This window comes from Diabrotica undecimpunctata, chromosome 9, assembly GCF_040954645.1.
Source record: "Diabrotica undecimpunctata isolate CICGRU chromosome 9, icDiaUnde3, whole genome shotgun sequence".
Lineage (NCBI taxonomy): Eukaryota > Metazoa > Arthropoda > Insecta > Coleoptera > Chrysomelidae > Diabrotica > Diabrotica undecimpunctata.
In genome coordinates, this window is record NC_092811.1 from 21,344,449 (window position 1) to 21,371,870 (window position 27,422).

A 27,422-nucleotide genomic window follows, 5' to 3' on the forward strand; every position below is an offset into this window, starting at 1 on the left:
CTGGCCTATACAGTGCAACCAATACATTGGCTTATAGGGCAGTCCGTACAGCAGAGATCCTGGCCTATACAGAAAAAAGCAAGCGGGTGTGGGATAATAATACTGCACTTTGTTTGTAACTATAAACAATTTTTTGGCTTATAAACATATAGAATATCTCGATAACTATTAGCTTAAATTAAATTCAGGAAACGGCGTTGTTCTTATAAAAGAAAAAAAGTTCAATTTTGAGTAATGATTTATGAGATAGAACCGATCAAAGTTGGCCGGCATTTGCGACGAAGTTATGAACAATAGGATGATAATCTATTTTCTTTCTAAGCTCTTTCTTGATAAAAATTTTCATATCTTCAAGATATTTTTAACATATATTATAATAATAAAAACCGACGGTATTGCTCGTGAAAAATACCAAAAAATTAGGTTGAGGAAAATTGAATTTCAAATATCTAATTGCGAACTGGATGTTGGATTACACAAAATCTAGATCCATCCTTCGAAATTCGATGTAGAATTGAACAGGCAAGAAACTCATTTCAAAAATTCAAGCCTCTATTATCCAATAACTCATTAAATTTGGAAATCCGTGAAAAGTTTACAAGATGTTACGTGTGGTCTGTACTTTTGTATGGATGTGAAACTTGGACTTTAAACGCCGATATCATGAATAAAATCGAGGCGTTTGAGATGTGGTTGTATCGAAGGATACTAAAAATTCAATGGACAAGCAGAACTAGAAACGAAGAAGTTCTTCGAAGAATGGGACATCAACGAACTCTATTAAATATTATTAAGAGGCGTAAACTAGAATATCTTGGACATAAATTCAGAGGACCAAGATATGAGTTCCTTCGGCTAATTCTCAACGGTAAAATCGAAGAAAAGAAATGGATAGGACGGAAGAAACTCTCTTGGTTGAGGAATTTGCGGCAGTGGACAGGTTTGACAGCGGACCAATTGCTACACGTAGCGCAAGACCGAGATCGGTATAAAAATATTATAAGCATGGTAGTTGCCGACGTTCCGTAGGGATATGGCACTCTAAGAAGAAGAAGAATTGCGAACTATTGTCCGATAAGTAAATATGGTGGCTATGGTGGAATTTCAAATGCCGCTTCATCTTGTTCAATTAACGGAACTTACACTCACAGGCGTAGAGAGTGTAGTCAGAATCCAAAACGACTTTTCCAGACCCTTCCATTGTAAAAATAGACTGAGACAGAGAGATAGACTGTCGTGTCTCTTATTTAACCTTGCACTAGAAAAAGTAATTCGAGAGTGCCATATTAATACGAATGGCACCATCTTTAATAAATCTGTACAAGTGGTCGGATATGCAGATGACATAGACATTATTGCTAGGTCCACAGAATCTCGGATCGAAACATTTCGATCACTAAGGGCGTCTGCACTTAGAATGGGATTAAAAATAAACGCACAGAAAACCAAGTATATGTATTGTACTAGATCAGGCAACCAGATACCTAGACTATTAATTGATGATCTGGAACGGAAGATGCGGACACCTTCGTCTACCTGGGCTCTCTGCTGACCAAAGACAACAATGTCAGCGAAAAAATTAAAAGAAGAATTGTGCTTGCCAATAAGTGCTATTATGGCTTGAGGAAACATATGGCCCAAAAACTACCCAGAAAAATTAAAGTTACCATATATAAAAAACTAATAAGGCCAGTGTTAACATACGGTTCTGAAACGTGGTCACTTACACAGAACGACCAAGAATTGCTTAAACGTTTCGAGAGAAAAATTCTAAGAACAATATATGGAGGAATCCAAGAACAGGGTTTGTGGCGTAGGCGCTACAACTTTGAGTTATATCGAAGTTTTGGGGAACCTGACGTTGTAAAATATATTAAATTAGCACGCCTTTGATGGGTAGGACATGTAATTAGACGAGATGAAGATGCAACGATCAGAAAAATTTTCGACCGAAGAGGACCAGTGGGAAGACGAGCCAGAGGAAGACCAAAACTTAGGTATCAAGATAACATAGATGATGATCTAAAATCTATCGGAGTTAAAGCATGGAGAATAGTTGCCAGAGACAGGGGCGAATGGAAGATTGTTCTGAAGACGGCTTTGGCTCATAACGAGCTGTAATGCCACTGATGATGATGATGATGATAAGTAAATAGTATTTTCTCTGAAATGGCCTTAATAAATTCTTATAAAGTCGACTGCATTCCATTGTAAAATTTAGTTTGAACTTCAGTTTCGATGCAAGAGTTTGTTTTTAACACCTGAAAACCATGGCTTCTGCAAGCAGGCGTTATTGTGTAAATAACCCAGACGTTTTTTTGCTACATATGTGGTGAGTATATTGTAAAGGAAAGTAGAAAACCAGTTTGTAATTTTGTAAAAAGGGCTTATCAACACTATTTTGATGTTCATTTAGTAAATCAAGATAAATCCTGGGCTCCACATGTAGTGTGCAAAACTTGTCTTGAAAATTTGCGACAGTGGACGAAAGAAAATGAAAATGTTTATTGTTCCAATGGTATCGAAGGTACCAAAAAGGACATTAGTCGTAACAATCGACATACTTGGACATATTCTAACCTGGATTCAGCAATACGACCAATTCCACATCAGCTTGAGCAGATACCCATTTCAATATTTGGCAGTCTACCTACGTTACCAGAGGACAATATTGAAACGTTCTCTGATGAACTACAGATTAATAGATTTGAGAAAGACGACAGTGATTTTGAAAGAGATTTACTCAGAAAGAGCTAAGCGATCTTATCAGAGATTTGAACCTTCCAAAGGATTCTTCCGAGTTGCTTGCCTAGAGACTAAATGAAAAGAATATTCTTCACCCAGACACCAAAATTACATACTACCATAATAGACAAAAAGATCTTTTACATTTTTTCCCCTGCAAGATGATATGGTTTTTTGTAACAATATTAAAGGACTGTTAGAAAAAATTGGTGTATCGGAGTATACACCAGATCACTGGAGTCTTTTTATCGACAGTTCCAAACGAAGTTTAAAGTGTGTCTTTCTACATAATGGCAACACATATGGAAGTATACCAATTAGGCATTCTACAAAAATGAAAGAGGAATATAAAACAATATCGCTGGTGCTAAACATCAGTGGGCGATTTGTGTTGATTTTAAGATGGTGAACTTTCTCCTGGGACAACAAGGTGGCTATACAAAATATTCTTGTTTCCTGTGTCTTTAAGATAGCAGGGCTAAGGACCAACACTGGAGTAGAAGAAAATGATGTTCCAGAAACGCTTTATTTCAAGGAAAAGCTAACGTAGTTAACGAAGGATTGGTCGACCGAGAAAAAATAATATTACCTTCGTTACATATTAAACTATGGACTGATGAAATCATTTGTAAAGACCTTATTTTGAATTCTTGCTCAGCAAATTCCCTGTACTTAGTAAAGAAAAATTGAAAGCAGGAATATTTGATGGGCCTCAGATACGACAACAAATAAAAGATTCGCATTTTACAGAGTCGATGACTGAAATTGAATGTAATGCATAGTGCTCCTTTGTGAAAGTTGTGGAAAATTTTCTTGAAAACAATAAAACGGAAAGTTACCGGGTTATAGTAGAAGAAATGCTCAGCAATGTTAACAAACACGGTTGTCATATGAGTATTAAAATTCATTACCCCCACATCTACTTAGACCGTTTCCCAGAAAATCTTGGTGACCTTAGTGAGGAACAAGGGGAACGCTTCCACCAAGATATCAAATCGATGAAAGAGAGGTATCAGGGAGATGGGACACTCACATGATGGCGGATTACTGCTGGAGTTTTCAAAGGGGCCGTTCTTTAAAAGCCTTAGCAAGAAAATCTATAAAAGGAAGTTTTTAGGTGACGCCGAATAACAGATTTGTGCTGCGATGCTGGTTAGGTTAGATGAAAAGTTAAGTTTTTTATGACAGATATGTGCGATGATTTTTGTAAGTATATTGTTGTACAATAAATATCTTACTTTTTATTCGTATTTTGTTTATTTGATGGGTAGCTGCACTACATATATGGTAGTGCTGCGTTAAATTACCCCATATGTTAGAAATGTGATCTGTTGTAGTATTTTCTAAAAACAATCTGATGGAGGAAATCTGGTGGCATTTTTGGATTCAGCAGATCCAAATTACCTAGAAACAGTAAAAAATTTGCGGCAGCAATTGTGTGTTTACCAGTGTTATCTGATGCCTGATGCGAGTTGTATTTTGCAAAAACGCCATGATCAATTGAACCAATAAATCAATCAAATAGCGAAATCGGAAGCAAGTAAAAACATACACTCGCGATCATAAAATCCGGGTCACATTGAAATTTTCAAGTTTCTGGAATATTTTTGCCTCTGGTGCAGTAATAACCTTTTTTTTTAGACTAACGTATTTTTTATTTGTCATCAATGTTTGTTTTGAAAGAAAAAAAAAACGGTTTTTTATTGTTTTTATTGAAAAAGCAGAAAACAAACCAAATTGTTGATAAAAAAGGCATACGAAAAAAATGGAAAATACAGAACGTGGTAAAATGTCAGTGAAATTTCAATGACTAATATCGAGTATTGCCTCCACTTGCTCTAATGACCTCTTGCAGACGACGGGGCATACTCTCAATTTTTCTCCGGATTACATGTTGTGGTATGTTATTCCACTCTCACTAACAGATCCTTAAGCTCCTCTCCGTTGTTAGGAGGAGATGTTAGGGGTTGAATACGTTTTTTCAAATCGTCCCAGATATGTTCGATGGGATTCAGGTCCGGAGACCTAGCTGGCCAGGGTAACCTCGTAATTCCAACCTCGTCCAACTATTGCATACTGATCGTGATAACGTGCGTTCGCGCGTTGTTCTGCATAAAAACGACGTTTTCTCCAAGCCTTGCCATGGTATGCATAACATGTTCTTCCAGAATCTCCGTAATGTCCCTTCGTGCAGGTAAGGATCCATTTTCGATGAAGGGTAATTCTGTGCGGAAGTCGAAAGATACACCTCCCCAAGCCATGACCGAGCCTCCACCAAATGGCATTCTTGGAGCAATGCAAGCTTGTGAAAATCATTCACCGGTTCTCCTCCAAACTCTTACACGTCCATAGGATCCAGTTAAGCAGAAACGGGATTCATCTGAGAATAACTCTTTGCTCCAATCGTTAGATTGGAGCAAAGTTAATTCCCCAATGCGCGTATTGTCGAGCAAAAGCTAGTCGTGCAACTCGATGCGCCAGGCGAAGTGGCGGTCCTGTAGCCATTACCCGAGAAGATAGTCCAAAAGAACGAAATCTTCTCCTGACTGTTGCAATGCTAACATTGCGATTTCGTACTTCCTGTAGACGATTTCGATGCATAATCGCAGTTGAGGTCAGGTTTCGTAAAGCCTGAAACACAAGAAAACGGTCATCTCGTACCGTGGTCATTCTTCTTCGTCCAGAACCAGGTCGTCTGGATAGCAAACCCTTCTCCTGAAAGCGTTGAAGCACTTGTTGAACCGTAGAAAGGCTTACGCCAACAGTTTTTGCGACTTGCTGTTGAGTGTGACCGTCTTTCACAAGCGCAACAATTTGTGTCGTTTCAACAACAGTCAAGAATATTTTTGGCAACAAATAAACAATAATAAACACTAATAATGGCACTAATAAACACTAATGGTGGCAATAATAAACGTTTGTTCGTTGCGTTTGAACAGAAAGTCGAAGCACAAATGAGACATTTAAAACAAGCGGCAGTTACAGGTACCGTTCATTTTGGGAAGTGTGCGCTTTCCCGCGAAATCGGTACTATTGAAATTCTTTGTTGCAAAGGAAACCGCTAAGCCGACAACAATTTCCAGAAATATGCATTAGTTTGTATTTGTGTTATTATTATTTACGATAAAGCTCGTTAAAAATGAAATATCGGTGATTTTCAAGGTGACCCGGATTTTATGATCGCGAGTGTATTTTAGGGGAATATTAAATTTTTTTATGGATAGATGCTAACGAAGCAACGAAGGCAAAATACGCACCAATACTAGAAGGCCGGTGGGCCAGTCCGGCCGTGATTGTTATATATTATAATAATATATATATATATATATATATATATATATATATATATATATATTATTATAATTATTATATTATATTATAATTATTATAATTAAACCGTTGACTAGACTGGAATAGAATATAGAAGTACAGTTAAATAAATTTATTTCCCTTTGTGCTAATTTTTAAAGTTAATAATAATTATTAAATTATTACTACGTCTTTTTATCATAGTACATAATGACAGTTCTATATTTTTTGCAGATATGTCCCATTATTCGATTTTATAAGTAAACACAAGTCCGTTTTGTGTTTACCTCTCCCACTACGTCTGTCTACAGACGCAAATAAAAACCTGTAATAAACCAATTTCGTTGAAATAGGTTATCAATATTTCGTTGTAGGTATATTAGACCACCGTAATTTTAGTAAAAAAAGGACAGCAGTCACGAATATGACATAAAAACAGTAATATAATAATAATCAAATTATCGCATGGGAAGTCAACATGAAATAAAAATAAAAACATTAATTAATTTTTATTATTTAAAATATACTATTTTCTTTTGAAGCTATTTTTTCTTGTGGTACCTTAATGCAATTACTATCTTTAATTGAGAATAAGCCACAATTTTAGTTTAAAATAAGTTTATTTTTGACATTTCAATTTCTACTTCGGAAATCGTTCTCAAAATACAAAACATTAATACATTAAACATACAACAAATGTTGTTTTTTGTTACTTGGTGAACAATTCTTCTAATAATTTAATTGTATCTGATTCAGTCATATTGACAATTCGGACATACATTATTCTATATCAATGATGACGAATATCAATTAAGAATATTTGTCAGAAAGATCATAGTATGTGATTCGTCTTTAAAAAGACAACAACGACGTAAAATTCTGGCAGTGATTCCAAAGAAGGAATGCTGCTAAAGTCTTAATATATCACCAATAATCCCTCATTATTTTTGTTACAATTAATACATAATAAAACACGAAAATATATTGTTTTTTCATTTTGATATAAATGTCAGCTCACATAAAACGACTTTTTTGTCTCGTCCGTTTTCCGTTGAGACGCCTGCTAAAACAGGTTGTTTCTTTTGATATCTAAACACGCTGCGATATTATGTTACCGCTAATTCTCCTCTTCTCAGTATAAAAATTATTATTTTTAGGACCATAACTGGACATAAATGTTTTTTCCTGTACCAACCGCTTCGCTAATTTATGAGAAAAAAAGTTTTTTGTCTACCTAGAACAGAGTCAATAATCTTTGTTCGTTTTTGGAACTCGTAAAAGGGCAATATATCTTTTAGGTTTATTGTTTTATTATTATAGAAAAAGTGGCTTACTATAACCCACCGTTGCAAAGTACAAATTCGTTAAAAACGGTTGAATTTGGCTGGTCCCTATTTCCTATAGAATATTGGATTGAAGCGGCATTCAGAGACTTCTCTCTCGATTCTAGCGTGAGATAGTCATCCCAGCGGCACAGACTTCTCTCTCGATTCCCACGTGGGGTAGTTATCTCAGCGGCATCGACTCCATTCTTGGTCCCCGTGTCGGACAGTAGATACATTCCAGACTCCGTTCTCGGTGCCCGTATCTGACAGTTGGTACATCTCGACTTCTCAAGATTGTGCAAAAATACTCTCTACGTAAATTTTCGTTCGCACATAGCAGAAAAATAAAAAGTTTTAGTTTTAGTTAAATACATTTGTAAATAAATAGCTTTTTTAACAGTGCAATGTGAAATAAAGTGCCATTAAATTCATCAAGCATTATTATTACCATTTCGACTTTAAAAATTGTTTCGATGAAGGATTATTTAATCCAAGTCTAAATACTTAGCCAGTTCCAACGCCTGGTCGTCTACTTGTGTTGTAGAAAGGAGACAATTCACAACAAATTCCATATATATATATATATATATATATATATATATATATATATATATATATATATATATATATATATATATATATGCACCGTACTGAAGACGACCAATAGTCAGAAATACGTATATACGGTTGCCTTCCATCGATATACCATATTTGGTTTTCTGTGTAACGATGTTATGATCGTTTAACAGTTCGAACCGTGGGAGTGTCAATATTTGCGCATCCACTTCTACAACGTGACGGTGAAGGGAGATTCAGAACGGCTATTTAAGGCGTGTGAATAGCGAAATTAGACAGTCTTGTAGCTAGCGCTCTAGGCTCCCTGACTCGCCGGTGTAGTGAACCAGCGAGACATTCTGGACAGAGATAGTTCCGTATTGAGGATCATACTCTGTCCCTAACCAAGCGGAACCCATCGGTATTGCGTATTGAGCATTACCGTGGATCTGCACAGAACCAACCGGGACAGAGATTTCCGTATTGAGGATCATACTCTGTCCTTAGCCAAGCGGAACCCGTCGGCATTGTGTATTGAACATTGCCGTGGGTCTGCACAGCTAAATATTTTGTTTGCGAGCATATACGGAGCTTTCTCTGAATTGAAGCGAAAGCGAGTATATTAGTAGTACTAATTAGTTTCTTTTCTTTTATAGACGTTTGCCGGGAATTCATTCATCGCGGGACCCAGACGGAAACGTAGAATTCATTTTATTTTTGTTTTATAAGTATATAACGTAGAATTCCTTTTTTTTTAGTTTTTATTTATTGTATATATATACTTAATAGATTTATTTTTATTTCAAACCTGTGTTTTACTGAGTCTGTCGCTCCGAAAGAGCTACCCATCACAAACTGGCGCCCGAGCAAAAATTAATAACATGCCGACAGATAAAGACACAGACTCAGTAACAGGTACGTCGTGGATAAATCGACTTTGCAAAGAGGAATTGCAGAGCGAGGCCGAAAAATGTGGCTTAAATCCCAAGGGAACCGTCGACGAATTGAGAGCACGACTCAGAACCTATTTTAAAAATCGCGAGGAAGCTACAGGAACAATCCCAAAAGAAAAAACTTCCAAGGGAACAGAATCCGACACACTGGCCCAGGAAATTTCGGGCATCCGAAGACAATTACAGGAATTAGCAATAACGAAACAAATGGGGCAACCAGAATTGCTAAATCAAGTACGAAAGTGGAACACACACTTCGACAAGAAACATTCGGATGCAATAGAATTCTTAGAGAGGATAGACGAATTAAGCTTGGCCTACGAGATCGATAAACAAGATCTACTAAGAGCATTACCAGAATTATTAGGAGACCACGCCTTGTTATGGTACAGAAACAATAACAAAAATTGGAAGTCATGGACAGATTTCAGCGAAGATCCCAGGGGATATTTGCTACAACTAGAAGAGGAAATCCGAAACAGAAAACAGAGACAGAACGAACCAGTAGATAGATATATCACGGAGATTCAAACATTAATCAGACGAGAAGGATCTTTTTCTAAAAACCAAGAACTCGAAAGGATATACAAAAATTTGTTACCAGAATATAAGCTTTATGCTCGCCGCCGGGATTTCGGAAACTTAGCCGAATTACAAGATTTAGCCCAAGAATACGAAGCTGTAGAAGATGAAAAAACCCGAGCAAATCAGATTTGCCGTGGAAACTGGAGACGCGCGGACCAAACAGAGTACGATGCGAAAACAGCATGCTTCAGATGCAAGATGCCAGGTCACAGCCGTAAAAACTGCAAAAACCCATGGAAAAAGTTTTGTTCGCGTTGCGGCAGAGAAGGAGTTTACAGCAGCGACTGCTGTTTCAGGCGTCAGGGAAACGAATTACAGACTGGAGAAACAAGGAGTCGTCCCAGTCTGTAAAACAAGATTCGACTCCATTCGTTTTCGCCGTTACACAGCCAGCAAGCAATGACATTCGACTGTTCGCATCACTAAAAATAGGGCAAAGAACATACAGAGCGCTCATCGACACAGGAACTACTAAAAATTACGTCGGGGATAGAATAGCTCAGATATACAAGGACTCTCTAGATAGCTACAGCGGGAGAACAAGACTAGCAAATGGAGCGTCAATTGAGCTTAACCAGAAGTTGACAATTGAATGCGAGATCGATAAGTTACAAACCCGACAAACATTCATAGTAATGCCAGGGTTGACGGAAGATGCATTACTAGGAGTGGAATTCCTCAGGAACCATTCTATCGAACTTAAATTCGATAAACATACGACCAAACAATACATACAACATCAAGAAGAGACATGTAACACTTTAAAAGACTCCACTCAAAAGACGGATTTAGAAAGGTTCCTAAGAAAAGAACTAAGGGAGTTTGAGAACATAACAGGACCCACCAACTTAATAAGACACGAAATAAAATTGAAGAAAAAGTGCGATCCAGTCAAGCAGCCTTATAGGCGGCACAATCCCGCAATGCTACAGATCATCAACCAAGAAGTGGACAAGATGTTAAAAGAAGGAACCATCGAACCCTCCACAAGTGGTTGGAGTTCACCGATTGTACTAGTTAGGAAAAAGGATAACTCGTACAGATTTTGCATTGACTTTAGAAAAGTCAACGAACTATCAGATAAGGACGCATATCCGTTACCCAGAATATCGGAAATTCTGCTAGAAAGAGCTACCCATCACAAACATTTTGTCAGTTTGCAAACAAGCCAGTTTGTGATGGGTAGCTCTTTCGGGGCGACAGACTCAGTAAAACACAGGTTTGAAATAAAAATAAATCTATTAAGTATATATATACAATAAATAAAAACTAAAAAAAAAAGGAATTCTACGTTGTATACTTATAAAACAAAAATAAAATGAATTCTACGTTTCCGTCTGGGTCCCGCGATGAATGAATATTCCCCGGCAAACGTCTATAAAAGAAAAGAAACTAATTAGTACTACTAATATACTCGCTTTCGCTTCAATTCAGAGAAAGCTCCGTATATGCTCGCAAACAAAATATTTAGCTGTGCAGACCCACGGCAATGTTCAATACACAATGCCGACGGGTTCCGCTTGGCTAAGGACAGAGTATGATCCTCAATACGGAAATCTCTGTCCCGGTTGGTTCTGTGCAGATCCACGGTAGACGCGAGACATGCCATTACTTTTTACTTTTATTATTCACTCGCATTATCCTTTTCCATATATATATATATATATATATATATATATATATATATATATATATATATATATATATATACGGATTTCCACAGTTTTCACTGTATTCCTTCACTCAACCGTTTTCTCCAATTTTTCCTGTTTAGCCAGTCCCCTTCCTGTAGGTTTCTTCTACTCATTGCTTCGTCCACTTCATCTCTGAAAGATCTTCGGGGTCTGCCTCTCTTTCTTCTTCCTATCGGGCTCCACTCTGTTATTCTATTTATCCACCGATTTTGGTCTGCTCTTCTGACATGTCCGTACCAGGTTAACCTCTTCTGTTCGATATAGTCTATTATGTCAGAGTTCATTCCCATTCTCCTCTTAATCTCCATGTTATTTATTCTATCTCTTCTTGTTACTCTGCAGCTTCTCCTTAGGAATTCCATCTCTGTTGCTCTTATTTTGTTTTTGGTTTTCTTATTTATTGTCCAATTTTCACACCCATAAGTGAGGATACTTCTTGTCATGGTATTATATATTTTTTCTTTGTTTTCATGCTGATGTTCTTATCCCATAGTACCGGGTTCAATTTTCGTATGCAGTCTCTTGTTTGTCCTAGTCTATTTTTTATATCTTCCTCCGTTGTTCCTTTGTTTGATATTATGAAACCTAAATACTTATACTTGTCTGTTCCTTTGATTTGTTTACCTTCGTCTATTTCCAGCTGTTTTATTTCTGTATTCTCCGTTGTTAGGTATTCAGTTTTCTTTAGGTTTATTTCCATCCCATTCTTTGTATATTCCTGCTCCAGTTTTCTCATCATAAAACTGACGTCAACAAATGCCATCAACCACATATCGCACAACAATGGATAAGTGACCAAAATTAGTTGCATCTGTTGTATCATCAAGTGCACTTGAAACAACGGATACTTTTTTAATCTCATTTTTAATGTGATCCATTACAACGTCAGCAGTACATTTAATTAAATCGTTTTGGATTCTGTTTGAGGTATCTCGGAAAACTGTCAGATTAATAAAATGATTTTTCTGGGGTCTCATCATATTTTGTTAAAAAAATTACAAGGTCTATATAATTTCCCGGATTGGTGGATTCACTTGTTTCATTATAACCCCCGAAACCTAATTCATGCTCTCCCAAAAAACAATACATCAATTAATTGTTTTAACGCATTATTTTAATTTAATTATTTTTTTTCATCCCTCCAGTGTTTTGTGGATTCTCCCGGTGAGCTCTAATTCTTCTTTTAAGCATATCCCACAATTGATCTATAGGGTTAAGGTCGGGTGAGCAAGCAGGTCACTCCAGAACAGTGATATCTTCTGCTTCAAGAAAGTCTATAATCACTCTGCGGGTATGTAGAGGCGCATTATCATGCATAAAAAATAAATTTTCTCCCATTGCACCTCTCCAGAGCCTAACTATAGGTTCTAGAACTAAATCAACATACCTACGAGCTGTTAAAGTTGGTTAACAGCTCGTAGGTATACCTAGTTGTAAAAGTTTTTTTACTCATCATAATGCCTCCTCAGAATATGACACTTCCTCCTTTATATCTGTTACATGAATCAACTACATGAAATCAATTACATGAAATCAACTTTAACTTGAGAATATCCGTCATTAACATATAGAGAATACATCATTTATGTTTTTTAAATAACAAACATATAAAATCAGAATTTGGTGTTTATTGAAGGTAAACTAAATGTACGATCAAATACTTACCATGTCGGGATAATATTATGAGGTTTTTTTCCTGGTTTTTCCCTCATAATTTACTATGGAATCACTAACAGGAGAATTTTACTGTCATCATGGCATGTATTTGTCTTTTTAAAGACGAATTACATGTTATGATCTTTTCTGACGGATATTCTCAAGTTAAAGTTGATTTCATGTAATCGAATGAACTATCTTATAAGTAAAGTCGTCCCAGGAACGCAATTCAACAATATTGGCAATATCATTTTAAAGTCGTCTACTTTAAAATGTATAAGGTATGTCTGAATTGTCAATATAGATGAGTCAGATAAAATTAAATTATTAGAAGAATTTTTTCACTAAGTAACAAAAAAACAAAATTTGTTTAATTTACTAATGTTTGTATTTTGAGAACGATTTCCGAAGTGGAAATTGAAACGTCAATAAACGTATTTTAACCTTTAATTGTGGCTTATTCCCATTTAAATATAAATTTCTTTAAACACGTGTGGAAAAAGGAAAAAAGTTGTATTATATTTTTTTATTTCCTGTTTGTAAGAAGCAATTTGACGATATATCGTGAATATTAATTAATTAACACTTTGATTTTATATACTGATATTTTATGTTAACGATGTTGAACAACTCCGGAATGGTGATGTCACAGTGCAATGAATGATAGCAGCGAAATATTCCGATATATTTAGAAAAAAATAAATAAATATCATTTTTCATATTTGTAAATGGGAAAAAAGAAACATCAATATAAATATGACACTAATGTGCATTTGATTTTATTCCTAATGTATGGGTAATGTATTTTAAATCATTAGTGGAGATAATATATTTTAAAATGTTATATCCGTCAAGTTGTCGTTGTTATAGATAAACAATATAGTTATTTGACTGGAAAATTTCTAGATTTGTACTTTTGTAAGCCGATCAATACATATAGACTGTTAAAATTGATGTTTTTGTAAGTACATACTCACAAAACGTTTTTTAGTTTGTAGAGGAAGAAAAATGAATCAGAAACAAAATGACCCTTTTTACAAGAACTGATAGAGAAGTGATAGAAAAAACTGACATACTTAAACAGTGTGAACAGAACTAACTTAACTTGATAATGTTTTTTTAGAGCCGTTAAACTGAGTAGGTACATACAGAGCAAATGAATTCAAAAAGACAGAAAAAGAATTCTTTCTCAAAAAAGGTTTGTAACTCAGTCGATAGAGGCACTAATGATACAAGTTAAAACAAATTAGACAAATCACGTTTGATATTGAGCATAACATTTGACAGCTGACCCAGGCGTGTGACGTAGTCAAGAACGCCCGAATCCATTATTTGTAATGATAGTTAACGAGTTTTTTTGACAAAGCTTTTATTTGCCAATTTATATCTGGTTTTGTACCTTTTTAAAAATGCGCTATGCAGTTGCTTGTTGCAGTAGTGACAATCAAGCTAAAATCTTTAGGTTTCATACATTTTCTAAAGATAGTGTGAACAGAAAACTGTGGATAATATCTTGTTGTAGACAGGATAATTTTAATTGTAATACTGCTAGAATTTGTTCTAAACATTTTAAAACTGAAGATTACCAAAGAAATCTACAACAGGAACTTTTAAATTACGTTTCTAAAAAGGGTCTAATACTTATCAAAATTTGCCTAAATCAAAATCGGCTACCCTTTTAACCAAACAAAAGAAACGGGTACAAAGAGCCGAGCACAGAGAGTCCAAAAAGTGCAATTTGCAATTTATTTAATTGATTATTTTATTATCTTTTATTTTGTGATATTGGCGATTTTTGTAATTTCAAGAAATTTTAATTATTGTTATTTTCTGACTTTTTGTAAGCTTAGTCCATAAAATTGTACATTTTTTTATGACAATAAAGCATATTTCTATTTTATTCTATTCTATACCATACGATGTAAACTTATCTTCTTAGTGTTTTAAACATAGTGTTAAAGAATTCTTGATTTACCACCGTTTCTATTCTATTGATGAGTATCTGTCTCATGTATTGTATTGTATTTTTTATGTTGGGCAAATGTAATAATGTAGAAATTTACATGAATAAATCTATCTATCTACTTTTTAAATTTCCCACTTTTTTCCTATTAATATACATATTACAACACCATTAACTCTTCAACGGACACTGAATAAAGTCAAGATAAACAATAGGACAATAGTATAACAGAAATCTTTAAGGTACATTCTAAAATGTTTAGCATAATATTAGAAAAGGTTACACAGGAAGCAAACATTAATAAAACAGATCTGATCTACCACAAAAAAACATCACTGCTTAACATTTGCAAACGACTTGATAATCTTGGCTAGAAGAAAATAGAGCTGATGGAAACAGTCATGAAACTGAAAGAGAGGATAGCAACCAAGGGAATGTACAATAAATGAAGCAAAAACGAAGTATATGGAATGCACAAATCAGAAATTCGTTCGAGGGCAATAACAATGATAACAGCAAAGATAAAAATATAAATTCGAAGAAGTTAAAAAATTCAGTAGTTAGGAAATGTCTTCACAAGAGAACCTAACTGTGAGGAAGAAATACAGAAAATAATTATCTTTGGCAACCGCGTTGTACATGTTCTCAATGGGTTGTTAAAAAGCAAATATATCTCAAAGAGCAAAACTAAGGACATACAAGACCGTAATAAGGCCAATAGTGATGTATGCTTCTGAAAAATGGGTCACAACAAAAAAACACCAGGAGTTTTTATTAGTTTGGGAGCGCAAGATCTGGTGGCAATATATTAGCGGTAAAAGGTTCAAAGACTTAGATGGTTGGGCCATGTGCAGAGAATGATTCCATCTAGAATTCCCAGAATGGTACTACCTAGTGCATTGGCAGGCAAAAGGCGAAGAGGAAGACCGAGGTCAAGATGGAGCAACGAAGTTAAAGAAGATATGAGAAGACTTGACGTAACGAACTGGGAAAGAAAAGGGAGTGACAAAGAATATCATTATTAAACAATACCAAGATAAGTTTATGTGTGAAAATTACAAAAGATGTCATTTAAAACATTGTGTAATATTGCATGACCTCACTTCACTCATATTCGATGGCCAGCTAGCTCATCCGATCTAAATAAACTTGACTTTATTATTATTTAATTTGGTTTTGTGTTTAGTTCAGTATATACGTACAAATTTTGTGTACCTACATTACAAAGTGATCATTAACAAATTAAGAAGTGGAAATACCTTGTATATTTGAAAATAATTTTAAAATTTTTAGCTGTACCCGACCCATTTTTATGTAGATACCACTTTTTTGTATCTTTTTAAACATCTGAAATATCGAACTCTGGAGTATAAGTTGATCAACCTGTACCTACGTGTAATAAAAGATAATTAAAACTTGTTTTATAAAGGATATCTATGTTAGCAAAATAACTGTACCAAAAACCAATAAAATTAAATTAACTTCAAAATATTATTTATGATTAAATATTATAATAACATAATTTTATCATCTCTTTATAATTACAATAATTAAATCAGCCAAATTATATGTATATTAACTTAAAATTAAAAGTCTTTCCTATACAACTACATTCAAATGTTGCGTGAAGAAGCGTTCCTGATTACGTCATGCGCGAAGCGAACCGATTTTGGAACATTATGTATCATACCTTGTGTTCATCATGGATTTCTACCTAAAGGATAGTTTCAAATAACTGTTTAATTTATTAGCAATTAATAGTCAACAGTATTTTCGATACTTTATCAAATTATATATTGGGTTGTTTATAGTCCTTCCGTTAATTTAAATTCCAGCTAGCTGACTCATCTTCTGAGATATCTTTACGCTTTTTTTATCTTAATTGTCTCTGATATGTGATATTCGGTACTTTACTTATCTTAGCTGTTTGACCCTAAGAGATTATTAGAAGTTAAGTGATTGTAAATAGTTTTTTTATATTTGACATTGTCAATATCTTTACTGCATTTAGGAAGCAAATATGGAGGTCTTGGTTCATATTCTGGTATTTTGGCAATTAATGGGGATGGGGATATAACCCTTTTGCTACTTAACCCACTACGAAATCCAAACTGATCACATATTCCATAGTGATATTTTTTAAATCATGCATTCTGGTGTTTAATGCTCGAAATAGGCAGACGATTGATAAACAAAGATACAAAAGGTTCACAAACTAGTCGACGAATTCTGCGAAGGCAATCGCGGAAATTGTTAAATGTCACTCCCATACGCAAACCGTAAAAAGATGAGGCATAAAAGGGAAGAAGGGCAAGGATATAAACTTGCCAGGGTAACACTAAGTAACATTGAAGAGTCAGCATCAAAGATGTACTTGGGAATGACCAGGAAAAACCTACGTTTGGCAGTTGGTTTTTTAACTGGTCATTATCAACTAAGCAAACACCTCCACACACTGGGAGCTAGGACACACATGTCCTATGTGAATGCCCGGAGTTATCGTTAATATGAGAGTACGCGTTCGGCGAGTCCTGTCCCACACCTGCCCACATAAGAGAGATGTCTCCTGGTGACTTGTCCACCTTCCTAGAAATGGCAGGATGGATAATGAGCTAAGGGTGACAGCTCCCTGGGAGGATGCACAATGGGTCAATTGTGGCCTAAGTGCTGTGAAACTTAACTCGCCCTCACTACTCTACAGATTCTACGAAGGCAGAAACAAAAAGAAAAGCCTTCCAAATTCTCATTATGATGCAGCAGCATCAAGAGGGATATTCTCTACCATATACAACTGGATCAAAGCAAAAGAGGGAACTATGTTCTTCCCTCCTGAGAGATGACCTGATCTCGCTTCTTGACGCACAAGCAGTAAAAGTGCAGGCCTATGCAGGTGATCTAGTAATTATGGTGAAAACACGGAAATTTTCTATTTTGCACACTTCAACGAACATTAAATATGGGACAAGGCGGTGCGACAGGGAAAAACTCTGTTTTTTAGTATACAATCTTTCACTAGTTTCATGAGTAGACGAAATATAGATAACATCTGAATGTCCGATTTGTATGGGGAAACAGTCACAAGCAAATGAGGTTAAATATCTAGGAGTAATACTAGATAAGCAGCTTATATGGAAGGTCGATCTGGAATATCCAACAAAGCAAACCTTTTTATTGGGACGTGTCGAAAGGTATGTGGGAAATTATGAGGTATGGAACCCAAACCGATGTACTGCCTATATATGATTAAAGTCAGACCTATGATTATATATGGCGCACTAGTATCTTAGTCTAAATGCCAATAAAAGGCCACCAAAGAGAAGCTGACTAAGCTTCAACGACAAGCATGCTTAATCATAATAGGAGCGATGTCGACTAACCCAACCCCTCATAGGTGACCTCTCTCCATTACATATATGGATGGAGAAGAAGGATACTGGGAGATAAAATTTGGATAGATAATAAAAAATTATCCATACTTGGAAATAGTACCAGATGCAATCTAAATTATAATTTCGAAAAACCGTATACCGTCGTCTTTCCAGGAAGGGACGAATGGAACACTTTCTGTGTAACTGCCCGGAGTTCAATAGCTTTGAGCAAGCTCTAAAGCTTCGTAGAAGTCACCAAAGGCCATATTAGGCTTTGTTAAAAAGGCTAGGCTGAAAGAACAATTTTAAAATAGAGATGGGCCACAATATACCTCTTAGGTCAAGTGCAAGGGTGGTTAAACGCCTACTCATTCCTGACGTCCTAACCTATTATTTATTTGTTGACCTAATTACTTGAATGCATACTTCAATCATCATCATCATCATCATGCCTTCATTTATCACGTCCACTGCTGGACATAGGCTTCCCTTAAACTCATTCATTCTTTACGGTTTAGTGGTCTTTGTTGCCAATTTTTGGTGATACGCCTAATGTCGTCAGCCCAATGTGTAGGTGGCCTTTCTCTACCACGTTTGTCTGCTCTTGGCCACCAATTTGTAATTTTGCTCGTCCATCGTGAGTCGTGCATTCGTGCTGCATGTCCTGCCCAGTTCCATTTCAGTTCCGTTATGAGTTCCACAACATCCGCAATACTCGTCCTTCTTCGCAGATCTTCGTTTCTTATTCGGTCCGGCAACGTCACTTCCAGCATACACCGTTCCATTCGTCTCTGTGCCACTCTTAATTTCGAAGCCGCAGTCTTGGTTAGAGTTAGCCCCGTATGTCATGACCGGTAATACGCATTGGTCAAATACTTTTTTTTTGAGGCTAATTGGTATGTTGGTCCTAAGTGTAAAGGCTGCCCACGCTAAAGTAATTCGTCTTTGGATTTCGTATGTTTGGTTATTCCTGCTGATTCGTATTTCATGACCCAAATATGTATATTTCTCTACCAGTTCTACCACTTTTTGAATAGTTAAATGGTTATTGGGGACCATATTTGTCATGAACTTAATTTTGGTTAAGTTCATTCTGAGGCTCACTTTCGAACATGCAAAGTCTCATTCATTTAATATATCTGTGGCTTCTCCTAAATTATCTTTGATAAGGATAATGCCATCTGCGAAACGGAGATGGTTAAGCTAAGCGTCGTCTATTGTTCCTCTGTGTATCGTATCCTATCGTAATATCGTAAAACCACGATACTTCAATCCTGCCGTAAAAAACTAAGACCTTTTGTACCAAACTTAAGCTTCACTGCATAATTAAACAGTAAAGATCACACATATATATTATGATACCTTTTATAAAGGATTTTTTAAATAAAATCTTAAAGATTACATTTAAGGAAACATTTTTGTTGAAACACCAACAATTTACTCGCTTGAAATATAATCTCCTAACATCAGTACTAATTATTTCAAAATTCACATAATACCGTAGATCCATCCCTATAATTAATTATTTACGCAATTTATACACGTTCTACGAACATTGTTAGCATATTTCTTGTGGTTTTGTCCTTACGTGGGCATCACAAATGAGAATGGAATTAATGAACTCGGCTGTATATCGAAATACTTGCATTTTTTGCTATGATTAGATATTATATAAACTAGTTTTTTTTGCCGTTTTCGTGAAATATCTACATCACAATTTGATGACCAAATTCTACCATATTTGAAAGCAGAGTCAAACAACAATTTTTATCGATAAATGGGTTAAATGTGCATTTATAAATACAGTGTGCTGTAAAAACGCTCATTGTCAATTCGTATTTGAGCTTTAAAATGTTTTTTTTTTAACAAAAACTTTGGCTAGTTTCAAATGCAGTAGGAAGAAGTTCCACGAAATATTTTATCGGGTAGTAGGCGATAGGAAACAATTTTGCAGTGGTGTTGCAATATTTAACATTTTAATATTTATACTACACACTTAAACAATAAATAAGATTTGCTTTTAGAAAGATTGATAAATATTAACACCACAATGTGAAATATTGAACTTAACACTGCAGTGTCAATATCCTGTTGTAACCCAGACCACCAAACTACTGCTCTGGCCAACATTTTAGACCGAACGATGCCTATGTAACCCTTATGAATTATTTAATTCCAAAATACTTTCACGTAAAGTTTGTTTAGCATTAAATGGTTGACTTCAATTAGTATCGACTATAAACATCCTGAGTTAACCGATAATAGTATAAAAGGCCCGGTTTCAGGTAACAATGGTTTAACTGAGGTACAAGGTCTTAACAATGGGCCAAGTTAGATAAATTTAATAATATTTATGACCGTACTAATTAAACTCAACCATTACCACTCTTATACCTACCACCTAAACGCCCCTGAGACGTAGTTCCAGGATATGCAAAGAACCTATCAGATTAAATATTTAGTTTAGGGTCAGAGTAAATCCTTATCTTTATTTTTTTTGTTAGTAGGGAAGGAAATGTTACATATTTGTTTAGTGTTAAGTTAGTTATAGCTGGGGATGATTGGTAACATTGTCATGGTAACAATTGACAGGAGACACAGTCGTACCTTTTGGGTAAGGGTTAAGTAATCTAAGAAGTAGTAAACGTTGTAATCGATCATATAAAGTTACTTATAGTACTTTATGTTAAATATAATTGTTTAATCGAACCAAAAATCTTTATTTATCAAGTAATATACATAACCGAGTCTAGTTCGCCTTCATCGACCTAGTCAATACCAATGCGCCTAATCTAGGCGACTGGCAATAAACGTTTTTTTTTGTGCACCAAATCTGCATCGGATGTTTCCAACACTGGCTTCCAATATTACAATCAATATAATTTTTAATACATGGTCTCCCAACAGGCAGATGTGAGTGTGGAACTAGCATAGCTGATCTAAATCACATATTCTTTAAGTGTCCCTTACATCTAAATATAAGCACGTGGTTGCTACAAGAATTACTGAAAGCAGGTTTAACCCTACGTTAGTGGCGTGGGTGACATACGTCACCAACTCCATTATTTCTACTCACAGATTTAAATCGGTAGGTGTCAGCGCTACCTAGACTTCAGTACCTTCCAAGCAGTGTATGAGTGAATGTATAACACGGTTATGCACAGTAACACGCGCTTAGTTGCCAAACATTTCCATAAGTCTTTTAGTGGTTAACGACTGTCCCCCACGCTACTGACCGTGTTCTTAAGTTTTAGATTTTGGTCTACTAACTATACTAATCTTTTAGCACATATTGATAGTACTTACGAACCCTGATTCATAATGATTCGTGATTTTTTACCGGATCTTCCTTTTGTTAGAACAAAATGGAGAATTCGAAGAAGCGTAAAATTGAAAGATGGTTAAAAATGGTTCGAGGTGTTGAGCGATAACAAGGATGGGCCAAATATTGACGATGAAAGTGATTTTGGAGAAGACCACGTGACTGAAAAAGTGAACACAATACGACTTCCGAACAAGCAGCAGATAAAATTGATAGAAGTGATACTAGGGGAAGTGAAAGTGATAACATTGACAATCGAGCAGAAGAGTATTATACGGAAAAAGATGGAACAGAATGGAGGAAAAGGGGCTCTGTAAAAAACGTACAAACTCGTGCACATAACAATAAAATACCATTTGCCAGGTTTTGCTCGAGAAAAAAAGACTGAAGCTGACATCTGGAGTTTTTTTCAATGAGATAGCAATAAACACAATAGTTCATTGCACTAATATTATATAGATAGAATCCGTAACAATTTCCAACGAGATCGAAATGAATAAGATAAAGATTCAACGGAACTTCGAGCATTTATTGGTTTATTGTTCCTCATAAGTTCTTTGCGATTATCCAGGAAAAACTTAAACAGTTTCTGGGATAATTCAAAGGGAAATGGTCTGAAATCGTGCTACTTATCTATAAGTGAATCCAGACTTCGCTTCTTGATACGATGCTTACAATTTGACAGTGTTATAGATAGAGATAAGCGAAAAACCATTGACAAATTGGCACCAATAAGAGATGTGCTGGAATTACTTTTGAACAATTTTCAAGTTTACTTTTCACCAATTGAGTACCTCACAGTCGACAAATAACTTCTAGCATTTAGAGCTAGATGCAGCTTTAAGCATATACGGCCTGAAAGTATTTGTTTTAACTAACAATAAGACAACTTGCACGTTGAATTTGGAAGCCTATGTAGGTAGGCCGCCAGAAGGTCCTTACCAAGTAAGCAACTTGGTAGAAGTTGTGATGCGTTTAGTTGAACCAGTATCTGGATCTTATGGAATTATCACAGGCGATAAGTGGTTCACCAGTATTCCTTTGACGAAAAGGTTTTTTACAAAAAAAACTAACTTATGTAGGAACGATGAAAAAAAATAAATGGGAAATACCAAAGGAATTCCTTCCAATACAAAATAGAGTGGAGCACTCCTCCGTATTCGGATTTTACGAATGCTGCGCTTTGGTGTCCTATTGTTCGAAAAAGAACACGGTTGTACTGGTTTTATTCACATTTCATTCCACCGTTGATATAGATGAGTCTACTGGAGATAAAATTAAACCGGAGGTCGTGACTTTTTATAATGACCAAAGTTGGCGTCGACCTGGTTGACCAGTCTGTTCTAGAATGTGCTAAATACTTTCGCAATAAATGCTCTTTGCATTCACAAATATCACCATCATATAAACGAGAAGATTTCACGTGTTCGGTTCTTGCAAAACCTGAGTTGGGAGTTGTTCAAACCTGCAAAACCGTGCAAAACTGCTGCTTGTATTGAGGAAGATGAGCAGCCAGACGAAGCTAGAACCGGATCCCGAGGAAGATGTTATGTATGTGGAAGGGTTCGGAATAAAACCACCAAAAAATTCTGTTTCAGATGTGGAAAATGGGTTTGTGGTGACCATTTGAAAGAAATGGTCACCACAAACCAGTAAAATAAAGTTTTGTTGTTATAATTTTTTGGTTTTATCTGGATAAATATACTGTACTGTAACTAAAAGTCCAAAAAATGGCAAATCTAAAAAGGATAACATTTGTCCCCGACGCCACTAAATATGTCATTCTTAGTCACGCCACTAACGGAAGGTTAAATACTGCCTTATTTAAATGTACTAACTAGTGAAGATAAAACAAAAAATTCTAAACAAATTATGATATTTCTCCAAAAAATTAAATTAAAGGTGTAAATGAAAAACTGATGTGTAGTAATTGCCCACCCATCTAACCGTGGTTTATATCTTGTGTGTTATAACAAAGTGGCTCTGATGTACCCTTGAGAGCGAAAAGTGTCCTCCCTGTACAATTCTGTAAGAATTATTACTAATATTTATATGTAATTACATTGCTGAAGGTTCCCAACAAAGGTAAAAAAGAAAAACAAAAAAACATTGCAAATCATTTTTTTTCAAATCATTCAAGTATTTTTTTAACTCCACTGCTTCGTTAAGTTAGACACAACTGTTCTGAGAAATTCTAAAACCTTATTTTAAATATAACATCCGGATTTTTGTTTTTTTTTATTTATTTATTATCTTTATTGGGAATCAACCACAATTTTAATTTAAAATGCGGTTATTTTGACGTTTAACGTTAATATTTACGAAAAAACTAGAACTTGTAAAGAAATGTCTCTACTATTATTTCAAGAAACTGAAATTTTACGAATTATATAAGGAAACTTTCTGGGTGGAATTTCTTTCCATCATGAAATATAAAATTTTTCAAGATCGATATTCTTAAAAGTGGAATTGAAATTAGCATCAATTGTAAGAGTTCTTAAGATCAATATTATTAAATGTGCAAGTGAAATTAACATCAGAGTTGCGTGTCGAGCAACAATTTTTTCATTGTTTAACTTCTTTAAAAAAGAACACATGACTTAATAATTTATTAAATCTCGACTTTTAAGGTCAATCTTAATGCTCATACTAAACATACAAGCAATTTTCTTCTGATTTTTTGACTCTTATGACAATATGTCTAATAAATGGTTCATAAACGAAAACCTATATTGCCCAGCATGTACAATACCAGTTTAACAAAAAATTAGAATGAGGGGTAAATTTCAACTAATCGTGTTAATTAAAATTTATAAATTTTTACACAGTGTGCTAAAAAAATCATTAAAATAGGACTAAAAATAAAAAGAACTGAAATACTTTGAATTTAACCAAAATTTTCTCTATTGCGTTTTTTTTTTACATCTGAGTGTATTATTTTTTGGAATCTGGTAATTTTTTAATTTTTTTTTTAAATTTATATAAAACACGAACGAATGAATATTTGTTTCTTTCGATGTTAGTTGCAGTTAGTTATTAGAAAAAAAAATTATAATTGCGCTTTGGTAGATTAGGGGATAAATTTACCATATTGCAACAGATGTTCAGCAGATTTCAATTTCATGGGATGAAATGGTACCCTGAATACCGTTTTTTAATATATTAGTTAGCTACTGGAAGTTGTTCAGATCGTCACTACATTTAAATTGTGTGAATTTGTGTGTTCGGTAAATAGAATTTCAATTTTAAATAATGCCTACAATAATTTTTGAACCTAAAAGGGCATTAAATGTAACAGAAATGCGACAAGAACGATTTAATTTAACCAATTTAAGTTTTATAAAAATGCGTTCGACTCTTTAGCGTGGTGTGTGTTACGTCAATTAATTAAAAATAGTATCATATATAACTTGTGTAACATAAGTAAAAATCTAATTAAATCTAATAAAATGAATTAACAATATGTCGCATGCTCTTTCGCGATTTATTAAAACGACATGGCAACACTGCCAAATACAAAACTTTCCTTTATTTGTAGCTAACTTCACCGAAACGTTCTATATACTTTTACCAACTATACTTCATCTAATTTACTTACCGTTGCACATCATCCGCGTCATAGCCCGTGAGGCATTTTAAAATAGAAGAAGAACTGTCACACTTTAACCTACAGTTGTCAAATTTACCTCTAAAATCTAATAAATAACATAAAAAACTCATTGTCTCCAAGTAAGAGATGTAGTGCTTTCAAATCCTCCCCCTTTTTAAATTTAATGTCTGTTTGGTCCCCCCTTTTTAAGTGTTTTCTGTGTGTCTTAAATTGTCCTTAATTTTTAATTTTTTAACTTTAAATACTTGACTTTACAACCAACAGAACTTTATCAAAGAAATTTGATAATTACAAGTTGATAGAATTGCACACCCACACAATTTGTACATCTAATATCATTCATTGTCTCACAACTGTCACCTTCAAAAATAAAATCTCAATAAATAACACACATTTCATAAATATATCTCTAGAATAAATATAAATAACTTTTAAATAACTCAATGGTATAGAACATTACTTTCATCAAACAAACAATTACATTACACCTATCTCTACTTCATTGGATAAAATCTCTCTCCTCAAGAACTTCCCCGTTTACTGTCAAACAATTACAATAGCAGACTTAAGTTCTCCAATCAACAATACAGGATAGTTTGAACCATGTTCTTTCAACCATCAATTAATAGAGTACCGGCATGTAAGTAATGTTTTATTTATTTGTTCATTTATTAATTTATTACAGTTTAATAGACTATTCTATCAATTTGTGGGTCTTACCTTGTCTGCTTAAACATTTTATTCATTTTAAAAAACCACAGGCATGTAATATTGGCATAATTACTGTAATTTATATAATTTATATCATCTATCTTTGTTTATCTTTATTAGACAACACCCTAATATGGGTTTATTATTTCAGCATTTATTTAACTTTGTATCGAGACCTGAAGATACTTTGCATATTGTAGAAAGCGAAACCGGTCGTCTGGATAGTTAAATTAAATTGATTGTGAGTAAGTCTAATTTATTATTTCGTTTACCCTTTAAATATTATTTCTACGCGTATATAATAAAATATGTCTAGTGGCTGTAATGCCAGTGTACTCAGCAAAGTGATTCTAAAAAAGAACACACCTACCACCTAAATATTTCGTGTTGGTATCATGTGACCTCACGGGCTATGACGCGGATGACGTGCAACAGTAAGTAAATTAGATGAAGTATAGGAGATTATTTACATTTCAGGTGATGTGGAATTAAATTGTAAAGTAACTCTTTGAGACCCACTGACCGTTGCTTAATTCCAAACCAGCCATCTAATCTGGTTTCGACTACACTTGTATCCAATAATAGTAGTATCCAAAGTATGAAGATATTTTGGCAAGTTTGCAAATTACGTCCGCAGTAGTAGTAGTCACTTCCAACACTTGCAGTTTTTATTTTACCTTATTTTTCAATGTATTGAATGAAATTTTACCTGCAAATCACTAAATTACCCTCTTAATACAATTATAGGGTAAGTGTCCAGATTTTATTCGAAAAATAACGGATGTTTCATTAAAAAAATAATTGTGGTAGGTCGGTAAATGTTTGGATAATAAATCTTAGATATTTAAATTTACACACTGTTACAAAAGAAGTAAATAAAATGAGTACATACCACAGATAACATTTCAAGGTGCTGTATTTCGAAGGAAAATGAAATTCATGTTTTCTAAAAAACATTTAGCTGTGTTTGTCACAGCCCCGAGTAATCTCCCACAGATTTAGGTAGACGGGGACGTGAGAGATGCTGGGAAATATCGATTGGAAAACACGGGCGTCATCACAAATATTAATGAACTTTACTTTCTGTTATTTATTGTAGCATACTGTCGTCACATTGATATGAATTTGTCGTTATTTTTTCCGGTGCTTATCACGCGACAGTCCAAGAACTACTGAACTGCGAATGCGAACTGCGACGTTCGTGCTCGCTGGTCTACTTTGCTGTTGGGTTGGCAAACCGGCATCCCCTTGACGTTTTCTTTTTATCCTTGTCTGGTGGTGGCGGCTGGTGAGTGGATGAATGCCCGCCGATGGAAGTGGCTATTGCTGCGTACTCCACTCTTCTGCTGGGTCGGTTTACTCGTGTTGTGTTATTTCTGTGGCTAGAAGGCAAAAGGGAATAACTCTCATTAGGAAGTTTTTCAGTACAGACATTTTTAGTTCATATGGTCTTTTTGTTACCTTATAGACGTAATATTAGTAACGTTTGTATATTTCTAGATCCGACTTACATTCTGTTAGATATATTTAAGTGTTTTTTCTTAAATTAATATCTATGTGTCCAATATTTTGATAAATTAAAAAAAATATTTTAGGATATTTATTATTTTTAATTATTTCAAGAAA

The 27,422-nt window shown here is 34.8% G+C and overlaps 1 protein-coding gene across 1 annotated transcript in view; it reads right to left on the bottom strand.

The window, feature by feature from the left end:
* Positions 1-27,018, bottom strand: part of LOC140450461 (uncharacterized) — a 117,246-nt gene extending 90,228 nt beyond the window's left edge. The window contains exon 1 of the mRNA XM_072544105.1: positions 26,689-27,018. The gene's annotated coding sequence lies outside the window, so the exon portion shown is untranslated. The remainder of the gene's footprint in view (positions 1-26,688) is intronic.
* Positions 27,019-27,422: the final 404 nt, after the last annotated feature.